Raw genomic sequence first — 8,484 nt, forward strand, 5'->3', positions numbered from 1 at the left:
TTTTAAATGTGTTAACTGCATGCTTATAATAGCAAACAATATCTCATGTCAGTTAGAGACCTTAGGCAAAAATGATCATTTTAAGGGAAGGAACACTTGCTGATAGTCCTTGGTGCACAGGTTAGAGTTTAGAAAGGAGATACTACGGACCAAAGGAAGTGCAAAAGAGAAAGGATGCTGAATTAAATAAAAGAGGAGAGCAAGTGGGAGGGGAGGAACAGAGAGGCCAATGTCATCAGAAGAGCTATCCATAAAGATGTGCAGTCTGTGATTTGGTTCCTTGGACTTCTTAGGGAAGCAATGTTCCTGAGGCTGAAATTTTCACACAAATTATTTGCAGTAAGCTTTGAAAGCACATACCCTCTGATGGATCAGTGGCCCTTACTATGACAACCCCTTTCAAAAAATATTTGCCTCTAGTGTCTTCAACACTCCTTGAAACATTTGGAAATTGTTGTGTCAGACAAGTGACAGATTCTGGCATAACAATAGCTGAAATGAATAGAGACGATGCTTCAATGAAGAGGCCACTTACGAATGATTCCAGAGGAGAAAGTTAACAGAATGGAATCTCAATTTGGAGCCTCCATAGGCAGCCCACTGGATCTCTTTGCTACTCCAAAATGCAGAAATTCTTCATTATCATTCAACTGGATAACTATAACTATAATTTCTCTGTGGCAGTACATGCTGGCAGATCTGTGACTGATTATAAGGCCACAACCAAGGTATCCGTTATCATAGACAGCAGAAATATTTGCATCTTCATTTTATCCAGTTACCACAGAGAATACATGACCTGATAGGACTGCTAAATTTCCAGTAGTGAGGCCACTGTGTGGTAGACGATGTTCTTGCAATCATTTCCCCATTAAACCACAAATACTTCAACTGGACTCTTCCATCATTGCTGTTTTATAGATAGTGAGGAACAGTAGTTCCTCCATAGTCTCTTGTGGTAAAAGTCATGTACATTGAGCCATAATGCTGAAATTTTGTTCCAGTCATTGCAGCTTATGAAACCTTATATGTATTTGAGACCATGCCTGTAAATTTGACAAGACAGAGTGAGGGGGATAAGGGTATTGAGATGTTCCACCATAGATTATAGCGAAAATGCAGTGATGCTTATATTCTTGTTCACCCTTTCTGCAGTGTCAATTAATTGAAAACAGTTTTTACCCTTCTTGATTTCACCTTTTAAATTATACTTTATAGGACTGGGTACAGCAATCCATTTCCACCACAGCATAGGTAAAGTGGCACTTGGAATAACTGCAGGGAAATCTTGCCATGTCAGTCTACATTTAGACTGTTTGCCTGGAGGGAGAAGTGAAAGCCAGGGGTAAGTGATAAGGAGATTTCCCTGTTGATACCAGAGATTTGTTATTCCATGACATCACTCATTTGTCATTGCCATCACCTTCTTCTACAAGCTCCCCACCCCCAACCAGTCCATATTCATCGTGCCAGGGCTGCATCATTTTTGCTCCAGATATTCCAAGGGTCAAAGAAGAGGCAGCGTAAAGATGAAGAAACAAATTCTTGTACATGCCTTTGTTTTTTATAAAAAATATGGAATGCTTCACGAATTTGCGTGTCCTCCTTGAGCAAGGGCCATGCTAATCTTCTTTGTGTCGTTCCAATTTTAGAATATGTGCTGCCATTGCGAGCACTTATACAATGCCTTTGAACGTGAAAGGTATTAGAAGAGTTTCCCAGAAGATGGAAGCAACAATTTTGTCTTGAACAATGATTTTCCATGAAAATGCATATCCATGTACATTATTTTGATGAATTATGATGGAATCTTCTGCATTGTTCAAGGCAGAAGATTCTATCATTATCCATCAAAATAACATACATTGTATGCTTATTTTAACCATGTTTTTTTCCTCAGAAATTCCTGCTGTTTTGTGGCACTTGCAGATGACTAATGGATTTGTCTATAGTTCTCCTCTCCATCATTTTACAGAACTGTTGGCCTGTATAAGCAGAAATTAGTGCATTTTTCAAATGAATAAATTTCAAAAATGGCCATTTGTTCATATATTTAACCATAAAACAAAGAAACCTAGCCCAGCTCACCACGAGTTCCAATCTCCCATCAATCGAAGGCATTTATGTAGGACTCAGCCTCAACATGAAAGATCCCCATCATCCTGGCCAGAATCTCTTCTTGCTGCTCCCTTCAGGCAAAACATCTCTTGGTGTTGAAGAACAGTCTTTTCCAACAGCTATCAGGCTCTTGAATCTCCCCATACTGCCCTAACTCAAGCCATAATCTACTCTTGGACTATCAAAAGATCTATTTGCATTATTGAAATGCCACATTTTTTCTTGCACTAACTGCAACTGTAATTATTTATTCATTTAACATTTTATATCTATAATCTTTTTCACTCTTGACATATTGTGATAATTTAATTGATACTATTAAGTTGGTGTACCATACATATCTGTGTGCTGAAATAAGTGAATTTTGGTTCATCTGTAGTTTGTATTAACATATAAACTCTCATCATGGATCCTTGGGCTCATTGAATCAGCGCTGATCATCAGTTATCCATTTGTAGTAAATCCTATTTTTAATTCTCCCTACTTTCTCATCAATTTCCCCTCAGATTCTACCATACCTATACACAAAGAGCAATTTGCAGCAGCCAATTAATGTAACAGCCTGCACACCTTCAGGATGAAAAGGGATCTGGGCCACCCTTATGAAACTCCTTGTAGTCACGAAGACATTCAAATTTTACATTGACTGCACTGAAGGTCAGCATTGAACCTGGGTCACAGAAGCTGTGAGCTAGCAGCTCTCAGAGCTGCATCTGACTGCCACTCATGTGTAGGATTTCACCCTTGAAGTTGTCTGGATTATTCATCCATACCATTTTTTAAAAATAATAAAATTATAATTATTTGAACCACTTATTAAATTTAGTGAGCTGAAGTTTCTTCTTCTTCTTTCTTTGGCTTGGCTTCGCGGACGAAGATTTATAGAGGGGGTAAAAGTCCACGTCAGCTGTAGGCTCGTTTGTGGCTGACAAGTCCGATGCGGGACAGGCAGACACAGTTGCAGCGGCTGCAGGGGAAAATTGGTTGGTTGGGGTTGGGTGTTGGGTTTTTTCTCCTTTGCCTTTTGTCAGTGAGGTGGGCTCTGCGGTCTTCTTCAAAGGAGGTTGCTGCCCGCCAAACTGTGAGGCGCCAAGATGCACGGTTTGAGGCGATATCCGCCCACTGGCGGTGGTCAATGTGGCAGGCACCAAGAGATTTCTTTAGGCAGTCCTTGTACCTTTTCTTTGGTGCACCTCTGTCACGGTGGCCAGTGGAGAGCTCGCCATATAACACGATCTTGGGAAGGCGATGGTCCTCCATTCTGGAGACGTCACCCATCCAGCGCAGCTGGATCTTCAGCAGCGTGGACTCGATGCTGTTGACCTCTGCCATCTCGAGTACTTCGACGTTAGGGATGAAAGCGCTCCAATGGATGTTGAGGATGGAGCGGAGACAACGCTGGTGGAAGCTGAAGTTTAAGAATTGTCCAAAAGACCATTTTAAAAGAACGTAGGTAAAATCTGTCAATTCTCAATAAATTATCTTTCCACATTAGTTGATTTTATTGTCACTAATGGAAATGTTCAGTGTCCATCTTTACAAGAAAGTATAAAATCAGATTTAAAAACTCCAAAAAAAAAATTTCAATAAAATCAAGCAATGTTCGATGGTGTTCGAAGGTTTAACACTCAAAAGGTTCAGCTGACAGTTAAATCGCTCAGGCATTTTTCTCACTGTTTATAGTCTCATACAAAACCACCCCATCATATTACAGACTTGTAAGACAATCCCAAACACTCTTAAGTCTATGTTTAGTTTGTTTTTGACAAGTTAATACACTGTAAATGCAAAGGTAATAGCTTCATGCGAAAGCTGACTGCCATTTAGGCTTAAATGTCTCTATTCAGGATGTTCTGTGTATTGAAAGCTGAAGGGTGAGGGTTCTATGAGCTGCACTGGGACTTACGATTTAATGGAACTGTAGGATTGCTTCTCCTCCAGCATTTACTGGAATTATACTCATGTCAGTTGTCTGCATACATACACTAGTTTCTGCTTAACTGTGATAATATCTGTTATCAGAGAAAAATCTTCCAGGATAATTTGCTGCAGGAAAGTTTCCTACTTACGCACCTGGCAGAGATAAATCATATGTCCGTTTATCAAAACACATTTTAGATCTCACCCGCACAGGAAATCGTATTCCAGTGTCAGGGCAAATTTCACAGCATTTAATAAGAATGCAATATTGTTGTTTGACAAACTGTATTCAGTATTTGAATGCATTTCTGACACAAGATTATAGGTTTTTAAAGTCTGTTTCAAATATGGTTTTGTTCTGTTTCTTAGCAACACATGAAAGTGAACACATGAAGGAGATTGTGATGTGTGCAAAAGATATACTGTATATATGATTTGAGTTGCAACTCAACACTGAGTGCTTTGTGAATGTTCAGTTTGACACATCCATCATCTTATCATTTTCAAATACTCTCATGGTGGGACGAACCACCTCTATGAGATCAAAGATTTCACAAAACTAAAGGAGGCAGACAACCTTAGGATTAGAACTTTTGACCTTCTTTGTAGAAGGGAGTGCTCTAGTTTTGCTTGAACCACTGACCACCCAGTTAATACCTAATAAAGTGTCTCACCCAAAGAGCCAAATTGTATATTGTTCGTTTTGCAATTATTTTGTTATTCAGTGTCAATCAATGGAAGATTCTGCAACAGTGAACATGATTAACTATGTGATATAATTCTAGCTAAAAATTTGTGTTAAGTGTGGTAATTCATTTTTTAGCACAATTAAAAAAAATTCTAGATACTTGAAATTCCTTTTGAATAAGTTTTAAAACTGAAACATCACAAGACATCATCCAAGTTTAGCTTGGAAGGTTATTGACAAGTTGATTCTGCTTGTGGGTAATTATGGACACAATGCAGCAAAGATGGCAAAGTAGATGTAATATATATTAACACATCCTAGCCTGCACTGCTATTAGTAATCGTTTCTAAATACCATATAAAAAAGCATAATAAGTGATAGTAACTGGACCATATGTGGCTGGTGCTTTAAACTGCTTCTGAGAGAGGTGGTCAGCTTTGATTATAAAGACAGGCACCTCACTGATTCCCAATCTCTGCTGGCTATGTTCTGTCCTTGTTCCATTACAACCTGCATTGGGCTTAGTAATTGAGAGGCCTGTCATACACTTTAGCTCCTCATATCTTTTGCTCTCTTTGTTGCCACTTGCTGTCTGTGGGCTCGTGCGGCGTTAACATTTAACTCTGCAGCAATGTGAGATTCTTCGATGCATTTCAGTGATACTGAATCTGTAAAATTTAAGTGAAAACAGGCATCTGGATGCAGAGGTCAAGCCTAAAACGTCAGTTATGCATCTTTATCTTTATTATATAAAGTACATTGATCAACCTGCTGAGTTTCTCCAGCATTATGTTTTTACTTCAATCATGGTGTCTGCAGACTTTTGTTGTTTACTTCTGTAAAATTTAAACAATTTAGAGCTACAAAAATAGCATTTTTTTTGCAGTTTATCTCATGGAGCAAAACCTGGAGGAGATAGTCTTCACAATGCAACACTTAGAAATGGTATCATATAAGTACCAACTGCAGAGAGGTGCCAGTCTCTTTCCCTTTCTGATTAAAATCTATCATCACTTTAAAAGTTAAGCTCACAAGTAATCGCCAAGGTCCATTTTACAATTTTTAGATACCCCTACCCTGTGAATAAGGCCATGCCGTTATGATTTTATAAACCTTAATTAGATCCCACCCCCAGCCTTTCCAACATCTCCATATAATTCAAGCCTACCATACTTGTGAATTGTTTCTGCACTCTTTCCAAATGAATAATATATTTCCTATAGCTAGGTGACTAAAATTGCACACAATATTCCAAGTGCAGTCTTATCAATGTCCTGTACAGTGTAACATGATACCCCTTCTCCTGATATACATTCTCAAACTGAAATTTTATTTGGATTAAGTGCTGAACAGGTGATGAGAAATGGACAGTTCATTTTCCACACCTGCTATTGGTGCCAATGGAGTTAATGGAATAGAACATCAGATGGAATATACAATGACCTGCCAATTAATTCATTGTTGCCTCTTTACATTCACATAAAAAAAATTTCCTTTGTACTTTTTATAGCTGCCCTATGTTGATTTGTATATTATTGTTTTTATTTTCTTTGATAATTGTAGTTTTGTTTTGTAACTTTCAAAACTTATACTTTTGTTGACATTTTCATTGTATTTAAATTTTTTTTTGTTTACCTCCTCATTTATTTTCTCTGCATTAGCAGATCCCACTAGGAACATTGCCCTGGCCAACGATGGGGTCTATTTTGTCCTTCAAACTTTCAAAATAAATGTAAACAAAGGAGTTCAAAGCAAATAACTATTTTTAATGAAATCATGGACTGTTTCCATCAAACAATGTCAGGCTAATGTGAAGACAATGATCCGTGGTGTTATTCAGGAGTTTTGGATTATGAAGCAGTTAAAATTTTGACCAGTTATTGAAAATAGACACAAATGCACCTAGTTTATAAGCAAGACAATGATCCGTGGTGTTATTCAGGAGTTTTGGATTATGAAGCAGTTAAAATTTTGACCAGTTATTGAAAATAGACACAAATGCACCTAGTTTATAAGCAGAGCTCTCCTGGTTCTTTGGTAGTCAAGTGGAATTTCATTGGAAATAAACACAAGGTGTTACATGAGAGAGCAGAGACTGAGCATCTATATAATATAACATTCATAAAGTAGCAATAGTGTTAGATTGCACTTTTCCAATCTAAATGAATGGTTATTATTTATTTTTTCATCCATTGTAGAGTTCCTAATTTTACATAACTACTCAAAATTTGAAATTAATTTTATTTAACACCAACAAAGAAATAATAAACAAAACGAGAAGTTGAAAGAGGATTTTTGAAGTAAAGTTTATGTTTGTGGAACTACGGTATATACCTCTTGAAAATTCATGTTTTTATTTAACTTTCTTAACCATAATAATCTCCTTCATCAGAATCAGAATTTATTTCTATGAACATGTCACAAAATTTGTTGTTTTAGGAAAGCATTACACAAAAAATATTGTTATAAATTACATTTCAAAAATAAATAGTGCAAGAAAATAGGTGAAAGTGAGGTAGTGTCTGTAGTCTATTGTTCATTCAGAAATCTGATGGTGGAGGGACAGACGCTGTCCTTGTGCCACTGGGTGCTCATCTTCAGGCTCCTGTACCTTTTTTCCTGATGGTAATAGAGTGAAGAGGTGGTGAGGGTCCTTGAGGATAGAGGCTGCTTTCTTAAGACACCGGCTCTTATAGATGTCCTTGATAGAGCGAAGACTGGTGCCCATGATGTTGCAGGCTGAGTTAACAACTCTCTGGAGTTTTTTCATGTCCTGTGCATTGACACTTCCATACCCAGACAGTGATGTAACCAGGCAGAATGCTCTCCATGGTATACTTGTAGAAATTTTCGAGTCTTCGGTGACATTACCAAATCTCCTCAAATACCTCACGAAGTACAGCCGCTGACAAGCCTTCTTCATGCTTACGTCAATATGGAGGCCCCAGGACTTATCGTCAGAGATGCTGACAACCAAGGAATTTGAAGTTCATGACCCTCTCCACTGCTGACCCCTCAATGAGGACTGGTTCACGTTCTGATTTCCTCCTGAAGTTCACAATCACCTCCTTGATTTTGCTTAACATTGAGTGCAAGGTTGTTATTGTGATGCCACTCAACAAGCTGATCTATCTCCCTCCTGTATACTTCCTCATTGCCATCTATGAATTTGCTGATGACTGTGGTGTTATGGACAAATTTGTAGATTTGAATTGTGCTTAGCCACACAGACATGGGTGTCGACTGAGTAAAGCAGTGGGCTAACCAGGCATCCTTGAGGTGCACCTGTGTTGATCATCAGTGAGAAGGAAATAATGGTTCCAGTTCATATTGACTGTGGTCTTCCAATGAGGAAGTGAAGAATCCAGTTTCACAGACCCAGGGTTTGGAGCTTGTTGACCAGCACTGAGAGAATTATGGTGTGGAAGGCTGAGGTGTAGTTGACGAACAGTAGCCAGATATCTGTGTTGTTGTTGTCTAGGTGATCCAGAGCTGAGTGGAGAGCCAGTGACATTGCATCTGCTGTGGAATGATTGTGAGAGCAGGCAAATTGCAATGGGGTCCAGAACTTTACTTAGATACATGTAATTCTGACAATGACCAACCTCTCAAAGCATTTCATTGCAGCTACTGGGCCATAGTCATTGAGGCAGCTTACTCTCCTCTTCTTGAGCACTGGATAATTGGTGTCCTTTTAAAGATGGTGGGAACCTGCACCACTGAGAGATTGAAAATATCCATGAACACTCCAGCTGATA

General features: G+C 38.5%; 1 non-coding gene across 1 annotated transcript; it reads right to left on the reverse strand.

Annotated features, from left to right (window-relative positions):
- Positions 1–1,569: 1,569 nt before the first annotated feature.
- On the reverse strand, positions 1,570–1,676 carry LOC138737804 (U6 spliceosomal RNA). Its single transcript, XR_011341246.1, has one exon. It is a non-coding gene; the product is annotated as a U6 spliceosomal RNA (small nuclear RNA).
- Between the last annotated feature and the right edge of the window lie 6,808 nt (positions 1,677–8,484).

This window comes from Narcine bancroftii, chromosome 6 (genome assembly GCF_036971445.1).
Source record: "Narcine bancroftii isolate sNarBan1 chromosome 6, sNarBan1.hap1, whole genome shotgun sequence".
Lineage (NCBI taxonomy): Eukaryota > Metazoa > Chordata > Chondrichthyes > Torpediniformes > Narcinidae > Narcine > Narcine bancroftii.